The sequence below is a fragment of the Eschrichtius robustus genome, chromosome 12 (assembly GCF_028021215.1).
Source record: "Eschrichtius robustus isolate mEscRob2 chromosome 12, mEscRob2.pri, whole genome shotgun sequence".
In the NCBI taxonomy this organism is placed as follows: Eukaryota; Metazoa; Chordata; class Mammalia; order Artiodactyla; family Eschrichtiidae; genus Eschrichtius; species Eschrichtius robustus.
Genome location: NC_090835.1, coordinates 88,488,776 through 88,515,040, shown reverse-complemented (window position 1 = coordinate 88,515,040; position 26,265 = coordinate 88,488,776). Strand labels below are relative to the sequence as shown.

The window sequence follows — 26,265 nt, the reverse complement described above, 5'->3', positions numbered from 1 at the left end:
CAGCAAAGATTCTGCATGCTGCAACTAAGACCCGGCGCAGCCAAACAAAGAAAGAAAGAAAGAAATATTTTTTTTAAAAAACATAAATGAGCCCCTGTGGTAGCCAGAATAATGGCCCCAAAGATATCTACATTCTAATCCCTGGGAACTATGAATAAATTAGGTTCTATGGCAAAGGGGAACTAAAGTTGCAGATGAAATTAAGGTCAGCTGACCTTAAGATAGAGCAATTATCCTAGATTGTCCAGGTGAGTCCAGTGGAATTACAAGGGTCCATAAAAGTGGAAGAGGGAGGCAAAAGGGGAGTCCAGAGTGATGGGATGTGAGGTGAACTTGATCAGCTGTGGCTGGCTTTGATAAAAGAGGAAGGGGCCATGAGCCAAGGAATGTGGGCAGCCTCAGAAGCTAGAAAAAGCAAGGAAACAGATTCTCCTCTGGAGCCTCAAGAAAGGAACACAGCCTTCCTAACACCTGGATTTTATTCCAGGGAGCCCCATGTTGGACTTCTAACCTACAAAACTGTAAGATAGTAAGTTTGTATTGTTTTAAGTCACTAAATTTGTGGTAATTTGTTACAGCAACCATAGAAAGTTCACACAGCCCCCATGGATGAAAACCCTGAGTGTGGGAGACTTACCATGATCAATAAACAAAGGCCCACTTGAAGAATTCTGATCTGAGAGATAGTTATATGTAAGAAGTACATCTGACTGCTGATCAACTGGATACTAACAGACACAAAACCCACTTAAGAAAAGATCTGACACTGTGAGATCTTGGACTACCAGCCTCTCTGAATAAAGTGAGGTTAATATCTGCTGTGGTTAATGCAGTGTTGATAGGATTAAACGAAGTGGTAGAAATGTCTATACAGTAAGGGTTACTACACAAACAAGTTATTTTTAAAATTATTATTGCTAGCTCTGACTAAACTAACAGTTGGCAGGGGGGACCACCTAAGCCATCATAGACCTTCTGTTATTTGGAGACCATCCAAGTGACATCATCGCACTGGATACTGCACGTTCAATAAATATTATTGAGAGGTATGCAGTACGATATCTAAGAGCACAGACAATAGGTTAAGACAGATCTGAATTCTGCCTCTGTGTGCCATCAGGTGAATTACTTAGCCTCCTCATCTGTAAAATGTGAATAAGGGAGTTGTGAGAATGAAAATGAGATAATGTCAATAAAGCACTTGGCACCCGGCCTGGGTTGCATCAGGAACTCAGCTTAATGGTAGCTCTATTATTGATAATGAGCACTTACTGATATAGGACCTCTACCACCTTTGAACATTTAAATTATTTTTACCTGTATTATTTCATTTGATTATCAATTCTTCCCTTGGGAAGAAGCATGGCAAGTTTATATCCATTTTTCAAATGTGAAAAATAATGCACAGAAAAGAAACACACCTCGCTATAGGGAACTAATACAAGGATTGGTTTCACCTGAAAAAATTCAAGGGGCACTACAATAACTAGAATAATCCAGGAGTAAGTTTCCTGTTGTTCACACCAATAATACTAGAAGACTAGCAGGAAATAAATAATACAGATCTTCAAAGTCTTTTAAATACCATTCAGTAGGAAGACAGTGGCATGCTAAAGAAGGAGAATTTAGGTAAATTTTTTAAAGCCAGACTTAAGTGGAAAGAGTCTGTTGTAGGCCATTCAAAAGAAAGAGGTCAAATGAGGCAAAAATCCCCTGCCCAAAATCCCCTGTGTTTAGTGAGAGTTTAGACGACAAACCATGATAGAATCTACGAGAGGAGTTGGAGCCATTCCAAAACAAACATCTGTAGATGTTCTTCATTATCCACAGGGAAAGCAGAGGAGGAAAATAACTTTTACATGTAATCAACTTACAATAAGAAATTTGGAATGTGGTTCAGTGGTTCCTCCCATTACCTCATGGGAAAGTTTTCAGTGAGTTGCTGGCTTTTCATCAGCTAAAAATAATAAAAGTCAAATAACGAGAAAAGTTTTGCAAGAAAAGAATGAACTATATTGGGAAGAGATTATTTTTTCTAAGTGTTTCACCACTGGGATGGAAAAATGGATACAGTCTATGTCAGCCAACTCCTGGGCTTGACACTGATGTTGTTTTCCTTCTTTCTTTTCCTCTTTCTTCCTTCCTTCTCCCCTCCTTTCCCCCCTCCCTTTCTTGTCTTCCTACCTTTCTTTCTTCTTTCTTTCCTTATCTTCCTCTCTCCCTCTCTTTCTCTTAATTCCCCAACCGGGGATTGAACCTGGGTCACAGCAGTGAAAGCACAGAGTCCTAACCACTAGACCACCAGGGAATTCCCATCCCCTCCTTTCTTAATGAAGAAACTCAGCACTCACTCACCCGTTAGAACTCAGGTCAAGCCCAGCCGTTTTACCTGGGAAGTTTTTTCAGCAGCTGGTGTACATCTCTGTTACAATCCTATCATACGTCATTATTATTGTGCTGGCCATAAAGTTTGTTTGGGACTTTCCGTAACATCTTACAGAAAAACCTGAACGAACGTCAATACCATTTTGTTTCATTCCATTATAAAGTAAGATAGGTAACCTATATGTCCCACAATAGGAAAATATCAATAGATAAATAAATTAGAGTCAATGCTATGTAATATTACAATTTAAATAACGAAACAACCATGTTTTAAGAGAACAGTTAATGTTATGAGGAAGTGTTAAGTAAAAAAGCAGAATTTACACTGTATGTAATATATTTGTACATGCACAGAAAAAAGTGGGAAAGGATACACACCAAATTGTTAATTATGATTGCCTCTTGCAAGAGGGTGGGTGGGAGGGGAGAAGTTCTTTCATTTTTTACTTCACATGCTTTTATATTGGTTGAGGGTCTTTTTTTCCCCAATAAGCATACACTGCTTTGGGTTTTAATATCAAGTTGTTAGAAAATGAATGAAAAACATTCTTAGCATATTAGCAAGTCAAATCCAGCAGTATATAAAAGAAAGATAATACATCATAACCAACTGGAATTTAACCTAGGAATGTGAGGTTAGTTTAAAATTTGAAAATCAAACAACGTAATTCACTGTATTAACGGAATAAAGGAGAAAAATCATATGATCATATTAATAGGTGCAGAAAAAGCATTTGACAAAATTTAACATTATTTATGGTGAAATCTCAGCAAATTAGGATTAGTGAAGACCTTCCTCAATCTGATAAAGGGCATCTGCAAAATACCTACAGTCAACATCATGCTTAGTGGCGAAATATTAAATGTTTTCCCCATTAGATAACAAATAAGGCAGGATTGTCCACTCTGAACCCATCTAATCAACATTGTATTGGAGACGTTAGTGCAATAAAGTAAGAAAAATAAAATCATGAAGATTGGGAAAGAACAGATAAAACTGTTTCTATTTGCAGATGATATGGTCATCAATATAGAAAATCCTAAGTAATCTGCAAAACAACTTCTAGAATAAACGAATTTAGCAAAATTGTAAGATACAAGGTCAACATGTAAAAAGGAACCTATTAAAAGTAGCAAATAATTTGAAATAAATTTTAAAAATTCCATTTCAGTAGCAGCAAAAAAATGAAATGCCGGGCTTCCCTGGTGGCGCAGTGGTTAAGAATCTGCCTGCCAACACAGGGGACATGGGTTCGAACCCCGCTCAAGGAAGATCCCACATGCCGCGGAGCGGCTGGGCCCGTGAGCCACAATTACTGAGCCTGCGAGTCTGGAAACTGTGCTCCGCAACAAGAGAGGCTGCGATGGTGAGAGGCTCGCGCACCACAATGAGGAGTGGCCCCCACTTGCCGCAACTGGAGAAAGCCCTCACACAGCAACGAAGACCCAACACAGCCATAAATAAATAAATTAATTAATTAATTTAAAAAAAAAAAAGAAACGAAATTGAGTTATTTGTAGTGAGGTGGATGGACCTAGAGTCTGTCATACACAGTGAAGTAAGTCAGAAAGAGAAAACCAAATACCGTATGCTAACACATATATATGGAATCTAAAAAAAAAAAGGTTCTGAAGAACCTAGGGGCAGGACAGGAATAAAGACACAGATGTAGAGAATGGACTTGAGGACACGGGGAGGGGAAAGGGTAAGCTGGGACGAAGTGAGAGAGTGGCATGGACATATATACACTACCAGAAGTAAAACAGATAGCTAGTGGGAAGCAGCCGCATAGCACAGGGAGGTCAGCTCCGTGCTTTGTGACCACCTAGAGGGGTGGGATAGGGAGGGAGGGAGGGAGACGCAAGAGGGAGGAGATATGGGGATATATGTATATGTATAGCTGATTCACTTTGTTATAAAGCAGAAACTAACACACCATTGTAAAGCAATTATACTCCAATAAAGATGTTAAAAAAAAAAAAAAGGAAATCTCAGTACTTTTCTCCTTCACTGTTAATCTAAGTGCCTCACAATTTTTTTTGCCTATAACAGTATAGGATCCATAGTTTACATATAATATGCCATTTTTCTCATTAAATAAAGTTAATAATACCTTTTCTGCATACAAATATGTTATTTATTAAATCCAGTAGTTTCGATCAATTCTGTTATAACTACACTACTCACCTGCTTCATTCAGGCAATACAAGGTAAAGGGCAAATAATGATTAAAAGGGAAATATTACATAATCTAATGGCTTCTAGAGTTTAATATTATGTGCCTTATAGTGAAAACCTTTTGAAAAGAAAAAGATAATCTTTCCTAAGTATTTCTTAATATTTACACAAATATTAAGATGGTAGCACATTTTACAAGTGTTTTCAGAAGAATTTTTACCTTTACTAAAATCCCCATAATGATCGATAATGGAAGGATGCTTGACTATACTTTAAAATGTTTGCAATATGTAAAAAGTCTGTTGTTAAATGCAACCCTTATTAAATTGCAATCAGGAGGGAAAAGTTAATGAAAAACTGCATCAAACAAGAAAAGGCAAGACTGCTGAAGATCCAACCCTTCAGAAATGAGGGTTTGGGTCCCACCAGCAGGTGAAGAATCTTGGCCAGCTCAGATCATGACTGAAGGTAACAGAAAACATGCAGCAGTTTTCAAAAGAAGGACGTTCTAAATATCAGCTATAGTTCCTTTTAGGTCTCCTAATTCTTCTTGAATTAGTTTTTGATCATTTACATTTTCTAGAAGACACTGAATCTTCTTCATATTTTCAAATTTATTGGCAAAATTATTTATAGTTGTCTCATGGTTTTAAAAGTCTCTACTGTATCTGCAGTCGTATCTGTTTCTCATTCCTAATACTGTTCATTTATGCCTTCTTTTATTCATCTCATTAGAAGATGATTTGTATTATGATTTTCTGTTTACAAAGAAGTTTTTAGATTTTTGATTCTCTTTGTTGTTTTGTTTTCTAATTCTTTATCTTCTGCCATCTTTACTACTTCTTTGCTTCTACTTTCTTTAAGTTTGCCCTATCACTCTTTCAATAGCTTCATGAGTAAAAAGCTTTATTTATTTCTAGATCTTGTTGTTTTTAAATAATGCATATAAGGTTATAAATTTTCCTTTAACTTAATCTCACAGGTTCAGATCTGTAGTACCTTCCCAGTCCTTCAGTACAAATATTTTGTCATTTCTGCTATAGTTCCTGTTTAACTCATGAGTATTTGAGAATTCCGTTTTAAGTTTCCAAATATTTAGATTCTATCAAGTCTTTTTATTGCTTATTTCTGATGTAATTATTTCAATATGACCAGATAATATGTTTTATATAACTTAGATTCTCAAAATTATGACTTCTTGTTTATAAGATTATAAGTTCTGGGGATGTAATGTCCAGTATGGTAACTATCGTGTATTTGAAAGTCATTAAGAGAGTAAATCTTAAAAGTTCTCATTGGGAATTCTCTGGTGGTCCAGTGGTTAAGACGCTGTGTTTCTAGTGCAGGGGGCATGGGTTTGATCCTTGGTCGGGGAACTAAGATCCCTCATGCCATGTGGCCAAAAAAAAAAAAAAATTTCTCATCACAAGAAAAAAAATGTGGAACTATGTGTGATAATGGATATTAACTAAACTTGTGATAATCATTCACAATATATACATATATCAACTCATTTTGTTGTACACCTAAAACTAATACAATGTTATATGTCAGTTATACCTAAATTTAAAAAATTATGACTTCTTTAAGTTAAGATTTTCTTTGTGACCTAGTACCTGGAGTGGGAGTAGGGCTATGGTAATATTTGAGATTTGAATTGGGTACTATTGGAGTTTTAAACAAATGGACTTTCAGTAACCAAATGTTATTAAATCTGCCCAAGATTTCATTAAAGGTCAAGAAAGAGATATCTGACAGATTGAAAACAATGACAGGAAAAAATAAAATTTCTTCACACTTACGTCTCCCATGGAACCAAGACTGCTCAATAAGCCAGTTACAGTAGGTCCTTAATAAATGCTTGCTGAAAAAAAAAAAAAAAAGATTTATCCAAGAGCACACATCCTCCCCAAGTGGCTTTACATTCAGAATCTCTTTTGCCTAGCTCTAATTTGAGAGGTCTTTTTCTTTCTTTCTTTTTCTTTTTCTTCAAAATCCTGATCTCCTTTCATTCCCAGTTTAGGATAGTTTCTGGCTAAATTCACTTAGCTCTTAAAGAAGCATGTCTAGTTCTGAGGTCAAAGCTTTTCTTATTCTCAGGGTCCTCTGAGTTCCTAAGAAGATGCATTTTTCTTCTGACTGCTTAAGGAACAAGAAGCTCTTCTTTTACTTTCTTCCCCAAGGAAGGATATGCTTTCTTAATATCTTCTCCTAAGGCTGTGCTGAAGAAAACCCAGCATGTCTGCAGCTCTGTACTAACAGGCCACTGGGTGTCAGTATTATAGTGGGGGTTAGGAAAAAAAAGTCCAGGAAACCAGAGAGTGAGGGATAAATAACGTTTAAGGAAATAACATAAAGTCGTAAGATCAATCATTTTTGACCAAAGCAGGTGAAAGGAACCATAGGAGGAGTCAGAAGAAAATGGAGACATCATCGTCACAAATTTGAAACAATTGCCCAAGGTGCTTAAATAAAACTGGTACAAAAGCATCCTTCCTTCCCGCTTTATTATTACCAAGGTATGGTCCAAGGTGAGCTGACAGTCCACCAAGGGTGACTCTCTGCTGCGGAGAGGCTCCTGCACTGGCTCTTCCCTTGTTGGCCAGGACTTCAAAATAAAACCCTAGAACTGAGCTCTCATCAGCCAGTCCCCAGGCTGTCCTGCTCTGTAAGCCCTCAACCTTGGATCAACCCTGCACTCCCCCTGCTCCGCTTCCAGAACTTAGTGACAGCACTGCTGGAGAAAAGTACAACCACGGGAATTAGTGTTTTCACAGATGTATGATTCTTACCTCATAAGGAGTCTCAATTCAGCTTGTCAATCCCTTTCCCTGTTTAAGAATCCCTCTCTCTCTCTCTCCCGCTCTTGGGCTACTATCCCAAACTTTCTTCAGCTCTCTCTCTCTCTCTCCTAGCAGATGATCTCGCCCCATAGAGAATGTTGAGTCCACAAACCTTCAAGTCCTCACTTTCCCATCCGCCCCTCATAAATATCCTGCTACCCATACAGGCTCATCTTCATTCTCACCTATTCTCACCTCCAGCCCCACCAATGATAAGAAATAAAAGAGCCACCCTCCCATCTCCTCCAAGTGTCTCCGAGCACTTTGCTCCATGAATCAATCTCTGTAGCTCTATAAACCCTTAATCCCCAGATCACTAATATAACAGGATAGAGAAAAGTTGAATTCTGTTAGCAAATGGCATGAAAGTTCCTGTTGAGGATTTGTTAGAAGAATCAATGGATAAACCCATAGGGGTTGAAACTGAGACCTTACAGGGGCCTGACTGTGGGAGCATCGCTCTGCTTCAGACAAGGAAAGTAGTTCCTTGCTCTAAAGAAAAAGGAGAGAGTTGGGGAGGGTGGAGGAGGAGCCAGCTGGATGGCAGAAGGCAACGTGGTTTGCAGTGCAATCTCTCTCTGGGAGCACCTCCAGACTTCCTTTAAGTTTTTTAACTTATGACATTTTTGATTATATAGATTACTATTAACATGAATATATGTATCTCTTTAGAAACTGGGGAAAGGGCTAAGATTTCCACTGAGGTGACATGAGATGGACCTGAGACCACAGGTATAGGTGTGCAAGTGGACAGAAGCCTGAGGGAGCAAGCTCTCAGGTCACTGAAATCAGGGAAGGAAGCCCTTGACCGTGGCTTTGGACCAGGTTTACCTAAATCTCTCAGAGTCAGGGAGGTCCCAGCTGATGTTAACTTGTTCACGTTTCTCCCATTCTAAACAAAAGCCTCTTCTCCCTGAGCCCTTTGTAGCTCCTTTTCCCTTTCTACTTCTCTCCTTAGCCAACCTTCTTGGAAGTATGGTCTACATTTGTGATGGCAGCTTCAACATCTTCCATTAACTTCTCACCCCAGTGCCATCTGGAGACGGTTCTCACCAAGGCTGTAGATGGGTAACATTCTCAGTCTTTAACTGACAGGACGTCTCTTCCCCAGGAGGCACCACTGATAACTTTCTTTGTATCTTCCATCACTTTCTGACCTTTCCTCTGGCCTTTGCCATGGGCTGCCCTTCCTCTTTGTAGCTTAAATGTTAGCATTGGCACCTGAGGGGCTGCAGTTCAACCAGCACCCAGAAGGATTCTTATGTTGCTCCATTAGGTGGGGGGGTGGGGAATCTGTTATATTGAATTTGACTACGGTTGAATCATAAAGTGGATGGTGTAAAAAAGGAAAGGAAAGGACTTCCTTGGTGGTGCAGTGGTTAAGAATCAGCCTGCCAATGCATGGGGCACGGGTTCGATCCCTGGTCCAGGAGGATCCCACATGCCACGGAGCAATTAAGCCTGTGTGCCACAACTACTGAGCCTGCGCTCTAGAGCCCGCGAGCCACAACTACTGAGCCCACGTGCCACAACTACTGAAGCCCGCGCGCCTGGAGCCCGTGCTCCACAACAAGAGAAACCACCACAATCAGAAGCCCACGCACAGCAACGAAGACCCAATGCAACCAAGATTAATTAATTAATTAATTAAAAAGAAAGGAGAAGATTGTGGAACTCAGTAAGCATTAGAGAAGGAGATCAAGAATATTCTTGAGACTACTTCTCCCCTGGACTCCTTGGTAGTCTGTCAGTTGGAGAGTTTCGTGGCCGTCCCCTCCCCTCCTCCAGCCCCGCAGAACCCTACAAGTCTCAGTCATGCATGAGTGCATCTCCATCCACATTGGCCAGGCTGGTGTCCAGATCGGCAATGCCTGCTGGGAGCTCTACTGCCTGGAACACGATGGCCAGATGCCAACTGACAAGACTATTGGGGGAGGAGATGACACCTTCAACACCTTCTTCAGTGAGACAGACGCTGGCAAGCATGTGCCCAGGGCAGTGTCTGTAGACCTGGAACCCACGGTCATTGATGAAGTTCGCACTGGCACCTACCGCCAGCTCTTGCACCCTGAGCAGCTCGTCACAGGCAAGGAAGATGCTGCCAATAACTACGCCCGAGGTCACTACCCCATTGGCAAGGAGATCATCGACCTCGTCTTGGACCGAATTCGGAAACTGGCTGACCAGTGCACAGGTCTTCAGGGCTGCTTGGTTTTCCACAGCTTTGGTGGGGGAACTCACCTCCCTGCTGATGGCACATCTCTCTCGATTATGGCAAGAAGTCTAAGCTGGAGTTCTCCATTTACCCAGCCCCTCAAGTTTCCACAGCTGTAGTTGAGCCCTACAATTCCATCCTCACCACCCACACCACCCTGGAGCACTCTGATTGTCCCTTCATGGTAGACAATGAGGCCATCTATGACATGTCGTAGAAACCTCGATATTGCGCGCCCAACATACACTAATCTTAACCGCCTCATGAGCCAGATTGTGTCCTCCAGCACCGCTTCCCTGAGGTTTGATGGAGCCCTGAATGTTGATCTGACAGAATTCCAGACCAACCTGGTGCCCTATCCCCGCATCCACTTCCTTCTGGCCACATATGCCCCTGTCATCTCTGCTGAGAAAGCCTACCATGAACAGCTTACTGTAGCAGAGATCACCAATGCTGGCTTTGAGCCAGCCAACCAGATGGTGAAATGCAACCCTCGCCAGGGTAAATACATGGCTTGCTGCCTACTGTACCATGGCGATGTGGTTCCCACAGATGTCAATGCTGCCATTGCCACCATCAAGACCAAGCGTACCATCCAGTTTGTGGACTGGTGCCCCACTGGCTTCAAAGTTGGCATTAATTAATAGCCTCCCACTGTGGTACCTGGTGGAGACCTGGCCAAAGTACAGCAAGCTGTGTGCATGCTGAGCAACACCACAGCCATCGCTGAGGCCTGGGCTCGCCTGGACCATAAGTTTGACCTGATGTATGCCAAGCGTGCCTTTGTTCGCTGGTACTCGGTGAGGGCATGGAGGAAGGAGAGTTTTCTGAGGCCCGTGAGGATACAGCTGCCCTTGAGAAGGATTATGAGGAGGCTGGAGCCGACAGCGCTGAGGGAGAAGATGAGGGTGAAGAATATTAACCTGTCTGCTGCAATTTTACCCTCTTGTCTTGGGACTGTCTTATTTGTGTTCTGTGGAGCTGCCCATTGTGGCCCTATCTTGCCAATACAAGTGGTATTTCTAAAAAAAAGAAAAAAAGAATATTCTTGAGAATATCTCAAGAATACTCTGAGAATGGAAGGAACAGACTAGGTATGGGAGCCAAATTGCAATACAAAGAGAGAAGGTGATATTGTGAGAGAGAAGATGCAAGTATTCAGAGATAGGAGGAATAATGTTATAAAAATGAAACTATATTTGTATAATTTAATAGAAGGTAAAATAGCTGCTTGACAAGAAAGAAAAATGGGAAGCACTGTGCTATACAAATTCTACGTGGAATGTGTTATGCAGCCCTTTATCATAATCCATCAGGATCACTGAAATACAAATGGTGTTCTTTTTATTAGCTGTGGTTGTCTTCAGTGTCAAAAAACATTCAGATTGTGTTTGCATTACATCCTAACAGGAAAATCAATCAGTTCACTAGATGAGCATTAGCAATGAAACACAGTAGAGCTCCCCAATGTACAACTTACCTGGTTTGTTGGACCAGATTTTCCTCCCTTGTAGATATATGACCCTTTTTTGGAAAGGTTTGTCCTTATTCAGCTTTCATTCACATGACTACACTAGCGTTTCACTGCAATCCTATTTGTTCTCAGAATTTAGGGTGAAAAAGTTCCATCTTGGAATATGTTCAAGAAAATGAATCAGAGGAACTGCCAGAAGAACTGAATGACAACATTTTCACACCTGTTCTATAGCCCCATGCTGTCCAATATGGTAGCCATAGCCACATGTGGCTATTTAAATTTAAATGTAAATTAATGGAACTTTAATAAAATTAAAAATTCAGCTCCCCAGTTGTACCAGCCACCCTTCAAATGTTCAGTTGTCACATGAGACTACTTCATTGAAGAGTGCAGATACAGAGCATTTCCATTATTACAGAAAATTCTACTGGGCAGTATTGCCATACACACATACACACACACACAAACACACACACACACACACACACTCTCTCAGCAGTCAAGGATTATGGTAATAGAATTAAAGCTTCTATGCCATATGCCACTTTGTCCTCCATTCCCTAGTTTTAATTGATTTATTATCAGGTTTTCTTATTAAACTAATATGTGTAATTAAGATTCCCCCCCAGGTATATATCAGTTGTCAATCACTGAATTAGCTACTAAGGGATGTTATAACATATCCTTCAGTAAAAAATAATTTGGATGCTGCTTCTCTCGGAAGCAGGTACATAGAGTTATGAATTCAGGAGACTCCTGCATATTTTGTTCAAATGACAAGATTGATATATTTAGCAAAACTTACAGTCCGTAAACAGAGTGCTGGCATATTTGTACTTACTGGACCCTTGTATGTCAGGTCCCAACTGTGCTAATGAGGAAAGCCATTTAACTTTCCTGACACTCAGTTTCTTCAGCTGTAAAAAGGGAATTATAATACTAGTGTCATGGATTTTTTGGTAAAGATTAGGTGAGATAATGCATAGAGAAGTGTAGCCTTCATAGACATGAACAGGGAATGATTAACAGTAACCATCCTGTGGTTGCACGTCAGGTAGAGTGTTAACGATTTTAATGACTTCTGCACCTCGAGCTAGGAATTGCTTTTCCCACCAAAGGACCAGAGGTTTGCAGAAAATCCTTCCTCGTCCCACGAAGAGTACAGGGCAGAGACCTGATTCACAAATAATCATTAGTGGAATGCATTTTGTGAGAATATGATTTTGTGAATTTAAAAAGCTGCCTGTGGTTTATACTTATTACTATAAGGGTGGCAGACTTCATTTTGAGAGGGGACTGCTTTTTTACTTTCAGGTACAGGGTACACACTGATAGGCTTTAATTATACATGGCAAGGCCCAGAATCCCACTATGACCATAATATAAAAACCTCTTTTTGTTGTGGATGAACATTGCTGAGCAGTGCCCCATTGGAGATTTGAGGCCAAGGGAAAAATGTGTACCTCTATATACGTGCACAAGATACCCTCCTATACCTTCAGCCAAGTGGAAAGAGTTAATAAAAGCATTACGATTTAAAAATATGACTATATATAAAGCCCCATGTTGCCCAATTTATTCGTGCACCATTGTCACCCCTCATAAATCCACTTGGCCTATGGGTCCAGGAATCTTGGGCTGAATGGCAACTACTGCTCCTGTTGCACAACAACGCAGAGTCATAAAACAAACAGCCTGTCTTTATTTGAACTTTTGATATTTTGTTCACCATGGATTTTCTGCATTCATTCTAATTTTTTAAAATATTACGTTAAAGTATTATTGACTGTGATTATTGGGCTTTTTGATGCTCCCTTAAAATCTGTGCCTTAATGAGTATTTCACTGCTTTAATCTTGGCCCTGTGACTGAGAGATTATCATGAACTTAGCTTGAGTTCGTCTATGACTGGAGCCAAGAAAAGGTGCTGGAGCTGAGGCTCTTAGGACCAAGGAGAGAGTCAAGGGAACTCTTGTCTCTGTAAGAGTGGAGGAGTGATGTCACCATCATGGTGGTGCTCTCTTGATCTCTCCCCTTCAATCTACAACCAGTAAAACATCCACAACTCAACAAAGGTGCCTCTGCCCAACACACTAAGATGCCAGAGAATCCCACACATCTGTACATTTAAAGGTGGGTGGACTCAACTTATAGAGGAGTGGAGCCAGGGGAACAGCAGAGACCGTGCCTGCAATCCCGGCCCCCAGGGCACAAGAGCTGAACCCTAGCCGCTGAACCCGCAGCCACAGAGAACCCAGTAACAGCAGGGGAGGCGGCACACACAACTCTGGCCTTCCAGCTACAGCACACAGCAGCACTTAGAGCCACAGGTAACTGGGCAGCAGCGGCAACAGGGCCTCCTCCCTCCAGCCACTGAGGCACCCATGACTTCAGCCCTCCATCCCCCACCAGCAGTGGCAGTACCCAACAACCCTAGACGGGGCAGAGGTACCCGCAACCTCACCTTCTTGCACCCCACCCTTCCCCTCTCCGCATATCAGCAGAGCCTGCAACTCCAGAGATCCTGGACGCAGTGGAAGTATCTGCCATCCCAGTGCCTCAGGTGGTGAAGCCAGTGACACCAGCAGCAGCAAGGCACCAACGACCCCAGAGGCACAAGCAGCGGCTAGGAGGGCACACCTCTGACAGAGGTGATGGTGGGTGGAAAGTGTTGACTCAAATAGGCAGCGCAGGTAAGAAAAACCCAAAACTTGTGCTGTAGCACCACCTACTGGAAAGTAAAAGAAAGGCCTCTAATTTCTAACCTGTGGAATCATTACAATCATGTTTAAAGAAGAAAGAAGAAAGGTGTTCGCTACTTCAAATGTGCCAGCAAAGGAATAACTGTGGCTCTTCATGGTGCTTAGTCAGTTAACAGTGTATCACAAAAATAAAATGACGATCTTCCAGAAACCAAACTTAAAGTCACAGAATATTGTGACATATCTGATAGAGAATTCAAAACAGCTGTCATGAAGAAACTCAGCAAGCTACAAGAAAACTCAAAGGCAGTTCAGTGAGCTCAGGAATAAAATTAATGAACAGAAGGAATACTTCACCAAAGTGATTGAAACTCTATAAAAGAACCAAACAGAAATTCTGGAGCTGAAGAACCCAATAAACAAGATGAAAAATGCATCACAAAGCACTGGAAATAGAGCAGACAATATGGAAGAGAGAATTGGTGAGCTTGAAGATAGAAATCTAGAAATGATACAGGTAGAAGAGGAAAGAGAATTAAGATCTTAAAAAATGAGGAAATTCTACGGGAACTATCCAACTCTTTTAGGAAGGGCAATATTAAGATGATAGGCATCCAGGAGATGAGAGGGAGAAGGGTGCAGAGAGTTTATTTAAAGAAATAATAGCTGAGAACTTCCCAAACCTGGGGAAGGAACTGGATATACAAGTCCATGAAGCTAAGAGAATACCTAATTACCTCAATGCAAAAAATCTTCTCCAAGACACATTATATTAAAATTGTCAAAAGTCAATGGCAAGGAATAAAGACACAGATGTAGAGAAGGGACTTGAGGACACGGGGAGAGGGAAGGGTAAGCTGGGACGAAGTGAGAGAGTGGCATGGACATATATACACTACCAAATGTAAAATAGATAGCTAGTGGGAAGCAGCCGCATAGCACAGGGAGATCATCAGCTCGGTGCTTTGTGACCACCTAGAGGGGTGGGTAGGGACGATGGGAGAGAGACGCAAGAGGGAGGAGATATGGGGATATATGTATATGTATAGCTCATTCACTTTGTTATAAAGCAGAAATGAACACACCATTGTAAAGCAGTTATACTCCAATAAAGATGTTAAAAAAAAAGAATTGATCTTCAGAACTAGAAAACAACTCAAGATTCTGAAGCATCTAAAAAAAATAAGACCACATTATATTAAATATGCTATAGTTGGCAAAATCAGGTTACTATTTTGCGTCTGACTTCTTTTCTAAATTTAGTACACTGTCACTACATATAGAACTATATGATTCTTTGTAAATTGACATTAAATTAAAAATTGGATTCCATAAAATGTCCCTAATTGCCTAGTTCCCCTGACACTCAACATGAGGAACCACTGTTCCTGGTTTCATGTGTATCCTTCCTGAGGCTGCTATATATATATTCAAGTAAATAAATTGTTATCTTCCTCATTTTTATGCAAAAACTAAAAACACATAAGATACTTAAAAAAAAAAAAAAGTCAATGGCAAAGAAAGAATTTTAAAGACAGCCAGGGGAAAAGGATGACAACCTACAAAGGAACCCCCGTTAGGCTATCAGCAGATTTCTCAGCAGAAATTCTACAGGCCAGTAGAGGGTGAAATGACATTCTCAAAATACTGAAAGATCCTGGAAACCAACAGAAATCCAGGAGCCAAGACCCAGAAGAGAACAATTCCCTTGACCCCATCTAGTGGAGGATGGTTATTTATCACTAGAACAGCACTGCATGTAACTTGTGATATATACATTCACGCTTGAGTTAAGTGTTTAGGAAATTGTACCTAGTTCTCCTCCCACAACGTATGTTCAGTTGCTGTCAATGAACGACAGTAAAATAAAATTCATAAAATCCTGAATTAAGGAGACTCCCCCCTGGGGAGTGCGAACCGTGACCCTCTCAGCTGACAGTAATTGAAATTTCTAGTGCCTAGAATGGGCAGGCCAGTCAAACAGCATAAGCCCACCTAAGCACCAACTACTTGAATCAGAATTATCTGGGGAGCTTGTTAGAAACACAAATCTTTAGGACCCATCCCAGAGCCACTGCATCTGGGATTAAGGATCTGCACTTCCCCAAGATGGTTGTGAGACAAACAACCGTGGGTGGAGCTTACACTTCATAACAAGTAAATGAGGGCATCCCCTCTAAGAAAGATGCTAGATTCCTGACCTTTCTAAAAGGGATGGGCAGGAGTGTCGGTCCTGGATCCTGCCCTAGAGGCTCCAAGAGCCCCAGATCTGGCCTCTGAAGACCAGAGGACACTTATCCTCTTAAGCTAGACCCAGCGTTTCCCAAATAGGTGGAAGACAGCATGCTTCCGCCAGCACCTATGGGATGACCAGATGGAGGCCCCAAGAGCTCTATTCTTCAGGTTTTTAACCCCACCCCTACCAAGGAACCCTATGGGTAGGATGCCAGGGAAATTGCCCTGCCCACCCTACCATCCTGCAGGATGGGGACTCCCTCTGAGACCCTCAACACCCCTACAGGCTTATAACTGAAAATGTTCAGGGACAGAAGGAATTACTTCAAACGCTGGGGAACAAAGCTTGCTATGGGGTTCGTTCTTCATCATGGATGTAACAGGAGCATCTAATTAACTGCCTTTTTTGTGTCCTTGAGGGAGCCACTGGCCTGCACCCCCAGACACCCGAAACCTCAAATGTGTGTTGAATGTTTTCATGTTAAAGAAAATAGTTAAACCTTTTAGTTAAAAATAAACAAATAATAATAATACACCAACCTTAGTTTTGACAAATACTCCATGTGTATGGTCAGGCCACCCAAGATGGCTGTTCTCTTGCTCTCTGTACATCCTCTGCCCGACCAGCACCTGCTTCACCTACACCCTACTCACATGACTGACCTTCCTACACACCTGCCCCGGCCCCAGCTAATGACTGTTCTAGCTTTAGATCAGAGCTCTCCACTATGCTTATTAAAGGGACGGTGAGGGGCGTGCCCCTCTGCTGGTTTCCCTGGTAACCGATGAGCCAAGATGACGTCATTTCCCCCATAACTGGTAACCCCCCCGCCAAGCGCCTTCCCCCAGAAAACTGCTGCCATGTCCTGCCCAGCTATCTGCTGCACACGGTGGGGTGTTGCTCCAAGACCTGGCTTCAGACGTGTAAGCTCTCCCGTCCATTAAACCAATGATGTCTCTGTTGCTGACTCTGGGGTCTGTCTTTGGTCTTGAAGTTGGGCAAGTACAGGCTTTGTAGGCCTGCGGGGTACAGCCCAACACCATGATAACGTAAGATGTCAACAGTGAGGGGAAATGGGTAAGAGGTATATGGGAACCCTCTCCCTTTGCAATTTTAAATCTGTAACTATTCTAAAATAAAAGTTTGTTAAAAGTAGGTAAATAAATGGAAACCACCTGCTAGAGCCTGCAGGGCCCCAGGTGGGTCTGTCTCAGGTCCCAACCCTTCCCCAGGGTCTGGCCTCTCTGGCAGAGGCTCAGCTTCCATGACTAGAGGATTCTCTTGTTCCGTCATCCCTTAGGATGGTGTCTTAGTCCTGCTTTCCTCTCCTAGTGGGGTGGCTGGGACTTTTTGTACATAGCCTCTACTTAATCCTTTACACCAGCCCATCCAAGCCACACAGGCTGTTTCTTCCAGCCCTGCACCTCCAGCCCTATCCACTGGGAAACTACTGTACTATTTCTATCTAGTTAAGGTCATATGGTTGAAATGGTGTGGAATTAATTTGTCTACATCTAAAATTTGGCTTGAAATGTATTTCCTCCCTATTGATACTCTTTGCATATGTACTTCCTATAAGAATCACACAAGACAATGTGGGTGGGAGTGGAAAAGAAAGAAAATCTGGGGGCTCATCAACTTTACTTGAAATGCTTTATAAGGCATGGTTTAATTTTGGGGGGGCAGGGAGGAGAGCAGATTTTTAAAATTGTGCTCCAGCATGCTTATTTTAAGAGATAACTATGAAGAGGGACAATTTCTTTTTTTAATTTTACGGTGAGTTTTGGGCCCTTTTAAAACTCCCAGTTAAAAGAATATGAGGGAAGTAAGAGGGAAATACTCTCTTTGTGAGGAACTCTGAATGGAATGCATTGTGTGAGGCCAAAGGAAAACTTCACTTGGGTAACATTCTAATTGTATTCTTCCTTATCATGCTGGACAAGCTGACAACCTATATTTTACTGCTCAAAAAGGAAAATAAAAGCCTTAACTTGTTCCCATTGCAGAACTCAGGAGCGCCTAAAAGCACAAGTGGAATGAAATGCTTCCTTTTCATTTTCTTCTCTTGTGAAACCGTTAAGCCACTGCTTATTTGGAAACAGTCAGTGTGGCCTGCAGGATCCAGGAACACAAGACTGACCATTTATTTATCCAATACATTAAGCACGCGATGGTAAGAACTGTGCTTGCCTCGAGCTTTGCAAGGTGTGGCCCTTGCAACGTTCCATCTAGAAGCATGGCATGTATTAAAATACCTTCAGGATGAGTCAGTGGTTCTCAGCTGAGGGTAATTTTGCCTCCTTCCACGCCCCACCCCCAGATATTTGGTCCTGTCTGGAGGCAATTTCGATTGTTGCAACTTCCGTTGGGGGTGGGGATGGGGAATGAAGCTGCTGGCATCTAGTGGGTAGAGGTCAGGGATTCTGCTAAACAGCCTACCATGCGCGGAACAGCCCCAATCAGCAAAGAAGTGTCCCACCCCAAATGTCAACAGTGCCAAGTTAGAGCAACTCTGTGGTTTCTTCAAGGTTGAGAAAACATTGTAATTACATTATAATGTAATTAGTGTAGTGCTGTAAGTTGGATACAAGTCAGGTGCTCCAGAAGAGCAAAGAAGGAAAGATCACGTCCACTTGGGGTAATCAGAGAAGGTTTCGAGCCTTCAAGTGGGTTTTCTGTGGTCCAGGGTACCTCATTTCTCCTAAGTCTTACAGGCCACTTAGTTCCCCTAAATCTTGTATTTCAGTCAATAAGCAGCTGGTGAAAATCCTTGCCTGGCCAAGTAATTCGACATCTCTGTGTCTCTGTATTCTCTGCTGGAAAATGACAGGATTCATTCAGGAGCCCCAAGCTCTTCCTGGCTTTGAGTAAGTGACAGTTCTTACTCTGACCTTGTACTTGGTCACCCCAGGCCTCATAAAACACGATTCTCTGTCCTCTGTGGTTAATACGTTCCTGTGAGTATCTGTCTCCTCCGACATGGAAATACAGCATTTTGCTTATAATTTCTAGGGATCCAGAGGTCCCCAGAAACCCATCTCTGGACCTCTAAGGGTGCATGGGCCCCAGAATAAAAACTTTTGCTCCAAAGTTTCCTGAGCAACAAAATCTTGTGCTGGGTCTATCAGAGCCCTTGGAACCTGACCCAGCTGTGTTTCCAAAACTATCAAGCTCCTTCTCGCATGCCACACTCATCTGTCTCTTGTTTTTCTATGATGGAATTAATTGTTTTATTTTGTTATTGCTGCTTCGCCAAAATCATTTTAGCTAATCTCATGACCTTGCCAAAATCCAACTCACACAGCAGATGTTCTAGCCCGCCAGGATGGGCTCTCACCACTTTCTCTCAATCCTAGAGGATGTTTCTGGTGGGTTCCCTTAAGCTAAGGGAACTGCCAGTGAGTGTGTCCCTGAAGCCCTAGGGGAGAGGATCCCTGCTTGAAGGAGCTTAATAAAGACCACTAACAAAGTCTGCTGTAAGCCAGCAGGGTACACAGAATGTTACATCAGGGTATTTGTAATATTTTGTAAAAAATGACCTGGCTCTACCCAGAAGAGAGGTGCTAACAACTGCTTTGCTACTGTGAACAGGGCCTGAAGACCCTAGAAAGGCTCAGTAAGGTCCCAGGTGTGTCTATTGAACACTTGAAATATGGCTAGTCCAAACTGAGATGTGCTGTCAGTGTAGAATACCACCAGATTGTGAATACTTAGTATAAACAAGAAATATAAATATTTCATCAATAATTTTATATTGATTACATGTTGAAATGATGATATATGGTATATATTGGGTTAAAGAAGACAGATTATTATAGTTAACTTTACCTATTTCTTTTTACTTTTTAAATGTGGCTTTTAAGAAATTTCATATTATGCATGTGCCTCAGATTTAGGTCTGCATTATATTTCTATAAGACTGTGCTTCTCTAGAACCTCATGTATCCCCTGAAGACCAGTTTTAACCTCTGTGGAGATTCCTTTTCTATCAAATCTAAATGACCTGCTGAAGGGCTGGTACATGACCCTGAGGAACCAGCCCAGATACCTGGAACCCCTTAGATTAGGCTAGGCTCTAAGATCTGGAATATAATTTTAATTGTTTAGTACATGGTCTCTTAATGCGTGGGTGCTATAGATCGGATATTTGTGTCCCCCTCAAAATTCTTACACTGAAACCTGATACCTAACGTGATGGTATTAGGAGGTGAGGGCTTTGGGAGGTGCTTAGGTCATGAGGGTGGAGCCCTCATGAATGGGATTAATACACTTATAAAAGAGAGCCCACAGATCTTCCTATCCCCCTCTACTATGTAAGGACACAGCAAAAAGACAGACATCTATGTGGAAGTGGGCTCTCACCCGATACCGAATCTGTCAGTGCCTTGATCCTTGATCCTCACCGGCCCTGCTACACTACTAATCTCCCATTGGTGCTACCACCAAAATCCTCCAGGCTCATGTGGGTGACCTCCTAAACCCAGCTGGGCTCTAACACCCTGTGTGAGGCCACTGCCAACACTCCCATGTGGGTGTTCTCCTCACCACCTCATTGACCGCACACCCAGACACAGATGCCTTCCTGATACTAGTTTGCTGCCCACGCCCACTCAAAGGCCTACCTCACTCTGTCTTTCATGGTGACTTTGGACTGAGTTATTCAGGAAGGCAGACAAGCAGGCAGGCACAAAGCAATTAAAATATCTGAGGCAATCTGGAGCATAAACTAGCCTGTTGTATAGCTCTTCAGGACAGCCTACAAAGTTCTTTACAGTCTCATCTGGTCTACTTAGAGTGGAGTCAGGTGAGGATGTTGTAAGAATGTGCTCTTAATGTCTCTTTAATTTGCAAGAGACACCCTCATTGAGGGTGTCACTTGAAGCAGAATATTTACTTTCACTGATGCACGGCCTTGTGAAAAGGAATCTTCTCCGTTTATTAAAATCAACATGATATTTAGTATCAGAGGTAAATTTCTTTTCAAAGAAATCTCCTAAAATGACCTGAGTTCAAATCAGAGTAAGGACTGATGAAACTTGCCAAGATGACCCACAATTTTGCAGAGGAGCAGTTGGGTAGAAAATACCCTTTCTCCAGAGTGAATTACGATATGAGGCAACACCACATCTAATAGAAAAACACTGTGAAAGAGTCTCAAAGCACTACTGAGATATAGAAAGCATTAGTCAGGTGGAAAGATATTAGAATGAAGAATTAGAAATACAGGTGACAGGGACTTCCCTGGTGGTGCAGTGGTTAAGAATCCGCCTGCCAGTGCAGGGGACATGGGTTAGGTCCCTGGTCCGGGAAGATCCCACACGCCGCGGAGCAACTAAGCCCGTGCACCACAACTACTGAGCCTGCGCTCTAGAGCCCACAAGCCACAACTACTGAAGCCCGCGTGCCTAGAGCCTGCGCTCCACAACAAGAGAAGCCACCGCAATGAGAAGCCCGCACACCGCAACGAAGAGTAGCCCCCGCTCACCGCAACTAGAGAAAGCCTGCACGCAGCAACGAAGACCCAACGCAGCCATAAATAAATAAATAAATAAATAAATAAATAATAAATAATGCTGTGAATTCAGAACACAATGATAAAAAAAATTTTTTTTTAAATACAAGTGACAACACATGGAACTATTTCGAGATAATGTATATAATTGTTTAAGGCAATGGGTTCCCAGCATATATGTAGACTGAGCAAGAAATATAGATAACGTGCAAAGTATATCTTCCACAATGCATAGAAACTGAATATTTTGAATATTTACTTACTTAAGCTAAGAGATATAGCATTAAAAATAATAGTTGTGGGGTTTTTTTAATTGAAGTATAGTTGATGTACAATGTTGTGTTAGTTTCAGGTGTACAACAAAGTGATTTAGTTATATATATATTATTTTTCAGATTCTTTTCCTTATAGATTATTACAAGATATTGATTATAGTTCCCTGTGCTATACAGTAGGTCCTTGTTGTTTATCTATTTTATATATAGTAGTGTGTACTGTTAATACCAAACTCCTAATTTATCCCCCTCTCCCCCTTGGCAACCATAAGTTTGGTTTCTATGTCTGTGAGTCTGTTTCTGTTATGTGAATAAGTTGATTCATATCTTTTTTTAGATTCCACATATAAGTGATATCATATGATATTGTCTTTCTCTGTCTGACTTACTTCACTTAGTATGCTAATCTCTAGGTCCATCCACATTGCTGCAAATGGCATGATTTCGTTCTTTTTTACGACTGAGTAATATTCCAGTGTGTGTGTGTGTGTGTGTGTGTGTGTGTGTGTGTGTGTGCAACATCTTCTTTATCCATTCATCTGTCGATGGACATTTAGGTTGCTTCCATGTCTTGGCTGTTGTAAATAGTGCTGCTATGAACATTGGGGTGCATGTATCTTTTCAAATTAAAGTTTTCTCCTTTTCTGGATATATGCCCAGGAGAAGGATTGCTGGATCATATGGTAACTCTATTTTTAGGTTTTGGTTTTTTTTCGGCCATGCCATGTGGCATGCAGGATCTTAGTTCCCTGACCGGGGATCAAACCCATGCCCCCTGCATTGGGAGAGCAGAGTCTTAACCACTGGACCACCAGGGAAGTCCCTATTTTTAGTTTTTTAAGGACCCTCCGTACTCTTCTCCATAGTGGCTGCACCAATTCACATTCCCACCAACAGTGTAGGAGGGTTCTTATGGGTTTTTTTTTTTCTGGCTATCAAAGTGATATTCACTATAGAAAATACAATAGAGCACAAAGAAAAATATAGCAATCACATGTATATCTACCACTCAGCTTAACTTCTTATTAATATTTTGGTATATTTCCTTTAGATCATATTGTTTGCTTTAAAAATAGGGTCATATGATACATGCTTGGACTTTTTCACGATGATACACGTCACAAACATTTTCCCATTACATTGGCTACACTATGGCATAATTTTAATGGCTATGTAATATTTTGTTGTACAGATCCACCATAATTTATTTAACCACTTTTCTGTTGTTCGGTATTTTAGTGGTTTCCAATTTTGGCTCTTAGAAATAATGTTGTAATTAACATTTGTATATAAGTATTTTCTCACATCTGTGATTATTTCCTCAGGATAAACTTTTAGAAGTGGAAACTGAGTTGCTGGAGCAAAGTGTGGTACAAAATCATGTTGCTATCATAATTTAAATTACATATAAGTCAATAGGATATGCAGAAAAGAGTAATATACTTTCATGAAGTATGTGAGAGTTTCTTACAAATATAATTGATATATTTTTTAGCATTTTGGTTGGATTGTGTGCTTAATAATCCCTGGGAAAATTAAAGAACAGACTGTCCCTCAACAGTCTCAGAAAAGCAGAATTGCTAGTTTGATCCTAGTTCCAAAGGCTTCCCCTAGGCTTTTGTGGTAATAAAGGAATTATTGCCTAATATCACACCGGCATAACAAATAGTAAAATATTTATTTTGGAATACCTGCTTTCTATCTGGCAGGGATTTTGAATTTTAAAATCTTCTCTCAAATATTCCAGAACCACAAAATACAAAAAGCTTTGAATTAAGAATTAATTGGGCTTTTCTTTCCCCTACTGTTTGTTCAATTTTTTAAGAGAAAAAAAAAAAAGTGCTTCACAGAATACAGTTAACTCTTAACTCTTATTCTTGAATAATATTAATGTATGCTGCTTCCTAGACGTTGGGGACTGGACCAGATGACCTCTTGAGATCCTTTCCAGCTCAGTATGTAAATCCAACTTTTATATTCAATGAGCTTTAACTTGGAGAACTTATCACCGCCTGTTCAGTCAAGCCCTTTCCTCTTTACCACACATTTTCTTTGTGCTTTAAGTTTCCTTTTATGCTCACAGAGGGTGTCTGCCAACCACCATTGCTGTAATTATGTCAGTGTTTTTACATGAGCATTAATCTAACAATGAAGGATACAGGAACAGAATGCCAAGTTCAGTAATGCTTATACAGTCATGAGTATGGAACATTCTTAGAACATTAACAAAGATGTTAAAGTCTTGACTTAAGATCTGATGTAATATGATTATACTTGAGAGTACAAGAGAAATTCTCAAATGCTTAAGCCTTGAAGTGCAAAGGAAAGTCAGTGCTCTTTTCCACACAAAACCTTCTACAGAAAGATGAAAGAAAACCCATCACAGTGTTATATATTATTTATCCTCTCTGGTTCACTAAACTATAGTTTTACAATTTAACACAATTCTTGTCTTCTATATGAGTCTATTGCTCTAACATACTCTGTAAATGATTTATGTTCATTTATTTGGTTAAGCTTCTAGTTGCTGCTGGTTGGGGTGTGTGTGTCTGTGTGAGAATCTGTGTCAAGCACTGTGAAGGTCACCTAATGGCTGAACCCCAATATCCATGCCCCACTTAACCTTTTCCAATAGTCCCCACTTACACTGCAGATCCATTGTTACCCTCAAATATCCTACTTCAGGGCAGGAACAAACGACATGTATTGGGCCAGAGGACATTCTGCTGTACTGACTACAGTGATTAGATCAGAGATGGGTCTTGGTATTAGCCAATAGTGAATTTCAGGACTATTATTGACACTTCTGAAACATGTTTCTTTCTGTGTAGTGTAGGACACAAGTTAGAATTGTTATTGTTACTTTGCCACCATATAGGATGCTAACCTCAGAATCAATCCAACACACCAAGAAGGGAAAACTGAGAAAATTAAAGAGAACTGTAACCCTGATTGATCCACACCTTAAGGAATTCGTTCCCTTCGTTGTGTAATGCAGTTTGAATTTCTGTTACTTGCAACTGGAAATATCCTAACTGATGCAGAATCTCTGAAGTGGTTATGACTTTGGGAAGCATGCAGGAAGCCAAATGGTTCTGACCTTCTTCTTCTAGAACCTACTAGTTAAAGAAAAGATTAAGGGGAAGTACGGAGAGAGAAGAAGTCAACCCACTGTGATGGTTAATTTATGTGACAACTTGATTGGACTAAGGGATGCCCAGATGGCTGGTAAAACATTATTACTGGGCATGTCTGTGAGGGTGTTTCTGGAAGAGATTAGCATTTCAATTGGTAGACTGAGTAAAGAAGATCATCCTCACCAGTGCAGATGGGCCTCATCCAATTTGTTGTGGACCTGAATAGAACAAAAATGTGGAGGAAGGATGAATTTGCTCTCTTTGCTTGAGCTTGGACATCTCTCTTGTCCTGCCCGCAGACATTGGCAATCCTTGTACTTGGACCAGGACTTATGCCATTAACCCCCATCCCCTGATTCTTGGACCTTTTGGACTCAGACTGAGACTTGTACCGTCGGCTCCCTTGGTTCTCAGGCCTTTGAACTCAGACTGAATCACACCATTGGCTTTCCTGGTTCTTCAGCTTGTAGACAGAAGATCAGGGGTCTTCTTGGCCCCCATAACTGCATAAGCCAATTCCTATAATAATAGATTTCTCTCTCTCTCTCTCTACACACACACACACACACACACACACACACACACAAAGGTTAGGTCCGCTCTGGTTCCTCCCCATTCCTTGGACATGGTCCTAACATGGCTTTTGATTAAGAGCCTGGCAGTCTTTGTCTCCTTAGCCTTGAAAGAGTGCAGCACATTCTGCCCTGCTCTTTGGAGATTCTGAGCTTATCTATTTAGCCTCCTTCTCCCAATAGCTTCAAATATGGAAGAAGTCTTGAGGGGTAGACCAGCTATATATTAAAGATGGGTTCCCTCCCTCTAGCATTATCTAGGAGTTTGCCTCCTAGACAATGTGGAATTGAAGAAGACTTCATTCTGCTGATCCAAACCCAGCCTCTCAGCTTCCTTCACACAACCCCAGAACCCAGCACATGTCTCCTGCCGCTCCTCAAATGGCCAGCGTGTCATACCAGCCATGCACAAAACTTCACTGGTTTCTCTTTCCTCCAGCGGAGTCCCACTGTATAGCCTAAACCCAATCATCTGGTTTGCGTTGCTCTCACAGCTCTCTGTACCTAAAAAAACATGCTTTTGTCATTTATCCAGTTTTTCTGATTGCTGCACAGAAGCACTGTGCAGCCGTGACCTGTTTCATTCTACTTGAAAGTGGAGGACCGCTTGTGGGTAACATCTTAATGTATTTAGGGTGGTAGTGCAAGAAGTGGTCCTTGAACCTCTACCCAACTAGCTACTTGACCTTGGCAAATTCACTTAACATCTCTTAGGGATGATAATGGCTACTTC

General features: G+C 41.4%; 1 pseudogene; it reads left to right on the top strand.

Moving 5' to 3' along the window:
• Positions 1-9,199: 9,199 nt before the first annotated feature.
• Positions 9,200-10,618, top strand: LOC137773139 (tubulin alpha-1C chain pseudogene; annotated as a pseudogene).
• The last annotated feature ends 15,647 nt before the right edge of the window (positions 10,619-26,265 follow it).